We start from the raw sequence: 7,389 nt of genomic DNA on the forward strand, positions 1-7,389 counted from the left end.
TCCCCCTTTTTCTCTCCCTCCTCTCTTCCTCCTATGTCCCACCTACCCTTTACCTCCTATGATTATTTTTCCTCCTTGTAAGTAGGACTATGGCCAGGAGTGGCATAGCTGGGTTCTCAGATAGGACTATGTCCAATTTTCTGAGGGAACCGCCAGACTGATTTCCAGAGTGGTTGTACCAGTCTGCAATCCCACCAACAATGGAGGAGTGTTCCTCTTTCTCCACATCCTCGCCAGCATCTGCTGTCTCCTGAGTTTTTGATCTTAGCCACTCTGACTGGTGTGAGGTGGAATCTCAGGGTTGTTTTGATTTGCATTTCCCTGAGGACTAAGGATGTAGAACATTTCTTTAAGTGCTTCTCAGTCATGCAAGATTCCTCAGTTGAGAATTTTGTTTAGCTCTGTACCTCATTTTTAATAGGGTTATTTGGTTCTCTGGGGTCTAATTTCTTGAGTTCTTTATATATTTTGAATATTAGACTTCTATCAGATGTTGACTTCTCTTTTTCTCTCCCCTCTCTTCCTTCTTTTCCTCTCTCCTCTTCTCCCTCTTATCTTTCAAAACAGGGTCTCTTATTTCTAGCATGACCTTAAACTTAATTCATAGCTAAGGAAAAGCCTTGAGTTCTGACCTTTTTGCCTCCTCCCCTGCTCCAGGATGACAGACCTGCAGTGTTGTGCGCAGCTTCCGAAGTCTGCTTCCTGGACTCTCCTCTGATGGTGTAATTCCCAACCTAATGATTCATCTTAGCTTAACCCTCTCTAAAGGCCCAGCCCCCAAGGTCAGATATGCACAGTCACTTTCTGAGGAATGGGCAGTTAAGGATTCAGTGTGAGTTTGGAGAGACCTTGGGTCAGCTGTGACACCTTGTAGAAGTTCACCAAACTCGGCCTACTGTGTGGTTTCCTATGAGGGCTTTCTCTAGCTGTGAATGAAGCACAAAGCTTTATCTCTTTCCAGGAACTATTCGAAGTGAAAGGAAGTGAGGAAGACGAGATTTCCCCAAAGGTCTGAGACAGCAGTGTCCTGGGGGCAGGGAAGGTGTTCTCAGCAGCTGCCTGCTTTGCTAAGGACCAGGACAGTTGGTTATAGAACTCAGGACCACCAGATCAGGGCTAGCACCACTCACTGTGGCCTTGGCCTTCTCCCACGGATCACTGTTTGATAAAATGGCCTACTCTTCCCTGCCAGGTGACATCTAAATTAGAATAGTCACAGCTGCGCCTGAGCAGAGTCACTTGGTGGCAAGGACACCAGAAGCAGTAAGATGGGCCCGCCTCGGGGCAAGAAATGAAGCACTGTGGCTGGTGGCAGCCAGGATTACTGGGAGAAGATTCTAGAGTAACACTTTCTCTCCAGTCATCTTCCATTCCTATTCTGAGTCACAACTGGGGAGCTTTCTTATAGCTGTTTCCAGAAAATTCCTTTTTACCCTGTTCTTTTGGAAACAGAAGGTAAAAGAATGGAGAAGTGAGCCAAGCATGGCCAAAGGGTTGGAGACACCTCCCATGCCTGACCCCTCAGTGACCCATGCCTTCAGTCATTCAGTCTCTCATTTACTCCTTGCACGGATGTCTAAGAAGTGCCTGCGGACAGCAGCTACTGTGAGCTCCGGTGACACACTGGAGAGGAAGCCAGGGCCCTGAGTCTTGGCGTAGGCAGCAAGGGTCCTTCCAGTCAGATTTAAATAAAAACCCACCCTGACACAACGTCACATCTGTGTCTGCAGGACCTGGGATCCGAGGACCTGAAAGAATGGGGCAGACTACAGTCTGATGCTGTAGTTCTCTTTATTTCGGTCTCAACCCACTTTTATACGCGGCTGTAACAAAGAGAGCAATGATCCAAGGACGGTTGTTTGAGTTCAGATCAGACATGATCAGAAAAACATGTAAATAAACATCGGTAGGCACATACTAAATATTAACAGAGCAGCCCTTTCCTGGAACTGTCTCGATACAATAGCCCGGCGTGTACTATAGATCATATCTGGGAAAGCACAAAGCAAGGCAGAAGGCCATGGCCCAATCTGGGGTACAGTGAGGACAGCACTCAGCACACATTCTCTCACCAGATTAGACTCTATAGCTATGTCCTGACGTCCAACAAGAATAAGCATGTCTTATAAATTAAACTTGGATGTTTGTCGCAGGAGGCATGAGATCACAGCCAAGAACAATAAAGGGTACAGCACACACCTAGGACCAAAGGCCCTCTGCCTATTGTCCTAGAGCCTCTCTCACAGTCCTCCAAGGAATGGTTCACCATGCATTGTCCCTTTGACCGTGTTCTGATAGGACAGAGGTGGAAAGTGAGAGTAGAGTGTCACTTCACCTGGAAGTCCAAGATAGTGCCCCTGAACAAGGCTGCATGAGGCTATCGAGGGCCCCCAGCAGAGGAGAAGCACACGAGAGACCCCCAAAGACAGTCTGGGCTAGTAAAGCTGGAGAGGGAAAAGTTAGGCCCTCTGGGCAGCTGCACAAGTCTATGATATTCTTTTTGAATAGGAAAGAAAACTACTGTAAAGTTCCAGAAAGGAAAAGACATGGTGGTAGGAACAGGGGTCTGGGAAAGACATGGTCTGATTTGGGATGGTGGGAACAGGGGTCTGTCAGCACCCTGGTGCTCGGAAGAACAAGGAACTCATTCAGGGAGGCCTTGTGTAATATCTTGGGCAAGTGCCGCAAGGTTTTCCCACCATCATTGCTGGTGTCCCGATTGTCCCATAGTCAACCACCAAGCAGGTATGGAGCTACTCTATCCTTACTTGGTCCACTGCAGAGTGGGAATCTTATTAGTCCATTAATCTTATATGACTCCCATTAACTCTGACATTGTCAGATAAGCCTCCATGAATCCACTCTGCCTCTGTGAAAAGAAAACACATCTATGTCCACCATGGAGGATGAAGGTATAGGGACCCCACTTCCCAATCTCCTATTTCTAGCCAACAGACTACAGTTCCCAATCTGAGGCAGGTCACTACTATCCAGCCTATCTGAGGCTGCTTCCTATTGGCTTGCAGCCCGGGGAAGCTGACAGCCATGTGGGAGAAGACTGGGAGGTAAGGACTGGGAAGACCATTAGACATGGCCCTTGGTCACTGCTGCCAAGGGCTGTATTCTTCCTACAGTCCCAGAATAATCTGAGCAATGGGCCCTTTCCCAGGCAAACCTTCAGCTGAAGTCAACTGTAGCCTTGGCATGAGGACACTTGGAAGCAGAGGGCATAGGTAGGGGTGACTAGGGTCCTTACCCACAGAAGCTGAGAGTCAATGTGTGTAGGGTATGTTAAGATACCAGGCTTTAGAGTCATTTGCAGCAGTAGCAGCTCATACAGGGTGATATGTATAGTACTAACAGTTGTTCAAAGGGTGAGACATATATCTGGGTGAGAGAAAATTAGCCTCTCTGTCTCTGTCTCTGTCTTTGTCTCTCTCTGTCTCTCTGTCTCTGTCTCTCTGTCTCTGTCTCTGTGTCTCTCTGACTCTCTGTTTCTCTCTCTCTCTCTCTCTCTCTCTCTCTCTCTCTGTGTGTGTGTGTGTGTGTGTGTGTGTGTGTGTGTGTGTGCCCATTTGGATTGGGTCCAAGTCTTCAGTGTATGCTAAGCAAAACATCTACACCACAGAACCACATATACCCAGCCCACACAGCGGTTTCTCGATAGAATGCTTCCTCATTTATCTGTCCCTCTCTCGGGTGGAGGAGAATCTATACTTCCTGAACTTGGCCAGGGTGAGGTTGGGGGTTTGTTAAGACTCCAAGTTCAGAAAGGCTAAGCTGAGCACTTGGTTCAGGATCTCGCACTCATCCTCTGTCAGACTGTGTGATGTTTGGTACATTTTGTGTTGTTATAATAGAATGCCTGAAGTTGGGTCATGAGACCAGAGATTGATTTCTTAGGCTGGGGGTCCAAAGTCAAGAAGCCCATGTGTGATCTGGGTCTCCATGTTGGGGAGAGGATAAAGACGGGGATGTGAGAGAGACGAGGGGGGGGGAAGTACACAAGTACACAGGCTGACCTTATCTTTTGTCAGGACTCCATGCCTCTGCCCTCTAACCTTCTCCCACAGCACCTGTGTTAATCCAACCTCCAGGGCAGACTCACTGTACCTAATGACCCCACTATGTTTGAGAAATGACATGTCCCCACAAGCCCACGTGTTGAACATTTTGTCCCCAGAGGGTACAATTACTTTTGGAGATGGTGAGGACTTGGTGAGATAAGACTGTTATCCAACTTAGGGGTCACAACCTGCCCCGAGTCAGGCCTGACTACCTGCCCTCAATAAGCCCCTAAAAAGAGCTAAATTCAAATTGGAAAACACAACAAGGAGATTTATTCAGTGTGGACACATTGGGAAGAGGGACAAAGGGCTCCAGTGACCTGTTCAAGTTCATCTCCAGAGTTCTGAGGTTAAATCAACGTTTAAATAAAGGAGTATGCACAGCCAGGTGGTCCTAGTTAAGCTGTGGTTTTGACCCACCCTTATTTAAGCTTCAGTCTCATTTTGTAATATAGCCTGTCTCTCTTTCAGGGAAACAGGTACCCCCTTTAGAATATCTTCATTCCTGGCAGGCTAGTTCCAAGACCTCACACCAGGAAGTGGGCAAGTGCCACTCGACTTTGTATTTGATGCCAGGTGTCCAGTGCCATCCCTACTCTCTGCTCCCTGTCTACCTTGTGAAGAAATGCTTCAGTCCTCTTCCTCGGTGCTTCTCTGTTATGTCAGGAAGCCAGGAGAACACAGCCTGAACTCCGAACCTGTGAGTCCTTGGCCCAGAACTGCTTTCTTGGGCATTTTGTCCCACCCAGCTCCACAAAAGTCTGAGGTTAATTCTCCTCACTCTGAGAACTGAGCCTGCACACAGCAAAGAGCCCACAAACCAAGGTGAACTTCTAATTGTCTTGCGGGAATAACAGTCCAACAGAGAAGAGGGAGAGTCTGAGGCCCCCAGTAGCAGCAGGGTGGCACCCGACAAGTTTCTTGTGAGTCCCATGTACTCCACAGGCTTCAGGGTAGAGCAAATGCTGCAGTCCCTTGCAGAATAAGGGTTCAGAAAGCAGGTCATCAATGAGGGTGAGAGGGAGCGGCTGGTCCCCCCCGCAAGTCTGTAAGGCCAAGGCAGGTTGGCGGATCTCAGACATGGAGCAGCAACTCTCCAAGCAGGAGCATCGAGAGCTGAGGAGTCTCAGGAGCAGTTCTCTCTAATGGACAGAGCTGACTGAGAGCTGGACCCGTGCCAGGATCCAGACTGACAGAAATGTGGTGTGCTCCCACTTTATATAGAGACCGGTGGGCTCTGATTGGCTGGGCATGTGTGCATGCAAATAAGTGGAACAGTATGAATTACGTGAGAGATGTCCCGACTGGGTAAGAGAAAGCCTCCCAAAACCTATGGCTCTTTGGTTTAAATGGTTTAAAACCATTGTAAACATATAATTATATTTCAATTTTTTTGTGTGTGTAAGTGTATATGTGTACGCACATCGGGTATGTACAGTTGTGTGCAGGCACCACAGGAAGCTAAAGGGACTAAATTTCCCAGAGCAGGAATTACGGATAGCTGTGAGGTTGCTGACATGGGTCCTGGAAACAGAACTCAGGTCCTCTAGAAGAGCAGTCCACACTCTTAACCACTGACCCATGTCGGCAGCTGCCAGCTGACTGACCCCAAACCTGTGCTTTCAGTTAGAACCACAGCAATTCCCCATTCTGACCTTGCAGCAGAAGAGAGGAAAGTGGAAGGAACCCTACATTTCCTGCTCCGATTGCCATTGGACAAAATAGTCTGCTGTATTGGGGATTGTGGGCTTGGCTGCAAGGACTGACATCGTGGCTACCCTGCAGTGGGCTAAGTGCAGCCTGCTACTGTTACCCTGCTCCTGCGCTGAGGGTTCCATGGCCGCTCTGGTTCTTCAGGTTGCTGTTGGAAACCCTCTCGCTACTACTGTCAGCCAGGATGACCATCGGGGACCCTCTCTAGGCTGCCAAACTTGGGGAACCATCGGGGACCCCCTCTTACCCTTTTTACCTCCTCTTATGGCTGCCGAACTTGGAGTGGGGGGGCTATGTTTTGAACTCATGGATTTTAGAGCCCTCAGTTAAGCACAGGAATGACCGTGGACCAGTTGCACATCAACTGCACACAAAAGGAAACTTGGCAAGGTTTATCTTTGACTTCCCCTCTCCCTGGTCACTTCGAAGCCTACCCCTCCCTCTAGGCTACCCTCTCGTAGTCAAGGCTGGGAAGGCTTAGTCAGCCAGAGGCTCTTAGTGGCTGGCTGGACCACTCCTGTGCATAGCTTGCTGTGCTGAGGTGCCCATGCTGGCTGTGGGTGTCTGATCCTTGGAGCCAGATCGGTGTCCAGCACCCTGCCTGCTTGACCCCATCCCCACAGCAGCTGTGAGTCATCCTTCACAAAAGCCTGTGACTACAGCTACTGCTCTGGAGGAGATCAGGAGTCAGCTGCCCCCATTCCTCCAAGCTGAAAGCCTGTACTCTAGCATTCCAGAAGGTTCTCAGCCTGTGTGTTCCTACACAGCCTCTGCTCCCCTCACAGGTAGTGGCAGGCTGCAGGCATAGCTCTGGCAGGTGTTGGATGGGGTGACAGGAAAAACAGAGATACAAAGCAGACCAGAGGAGGAAACCATTTTCAGACGAGGTCACTGAGCACAGACTGCGGGCCAGGCCTGCATCTGAAGCATCAGTTCCCTATGGCATGGAAGGGCATGAGAATATGAAGCAGCCACTGTAGCCAACATTATAGACAGGCAAGGACTGAGGCCTCCTGACACTGAATTTGAGTCAAACAACAGTTCCTTGAGGGTTGGACCTGCTCAAAGACTTGGGGGGAGGCAGCAAGAAGACAGAAAAGTGTGGCGTGGGAGGCAAGAGCAGTGTCCATGAAAAGGGGCAGTGGCTGTGATGAGCAGGACCAGATGTAGTGGGTGAGGGCAGTCACCATGGGCAAGAACTGTCACAGTGGGCAGATGGTCACTACAGACAAGTGTGTTCTCTGTGAGCAGAAATAGGCATTGGGATCAGGAACAGTCACCATGGGCAGGAACAGTCGCTGTGGGCAGGAACAGTCACTGTGGACAGAAACAGTTGCTCTGGGTAGGAAGTCACGGTGAATAGTGTCAGGCTGTAGTTGGAGATACCCACACAGACGAGCAGAAACTGTCGTGTCAGCAGAAACTGTGACTGTGAGCAGAAACGATTTCTGACAAGGAACAGTTGCTGTGAGGTAAACGGTGGAAGTAATTAGAAACAGGTGTCACAGGCAGGAGCAGGCGCTGTGGGCCAGGGCAGTCATCGTGGGCAGGGGCAGTCACTGTATTAGAATTAGTCTCTGAGATCAGGGGTCATCCCTGTGGGCTCAAG

The sequence above is a fragment of the Rattus rattus genome, chromosome 5 (assembly GCF_011064425.1).
Source record: "Rattus rattus isolate New Zealand chromosome 5, Rrattus_CSIRO_v1, whole genome shotgun sequence".
Taxonomy (NCBI): Eukaryota; Metazoa; Chordata; class Mammalia; order Rodentia; family Muridae; genus Rattus; species Rattus rattus.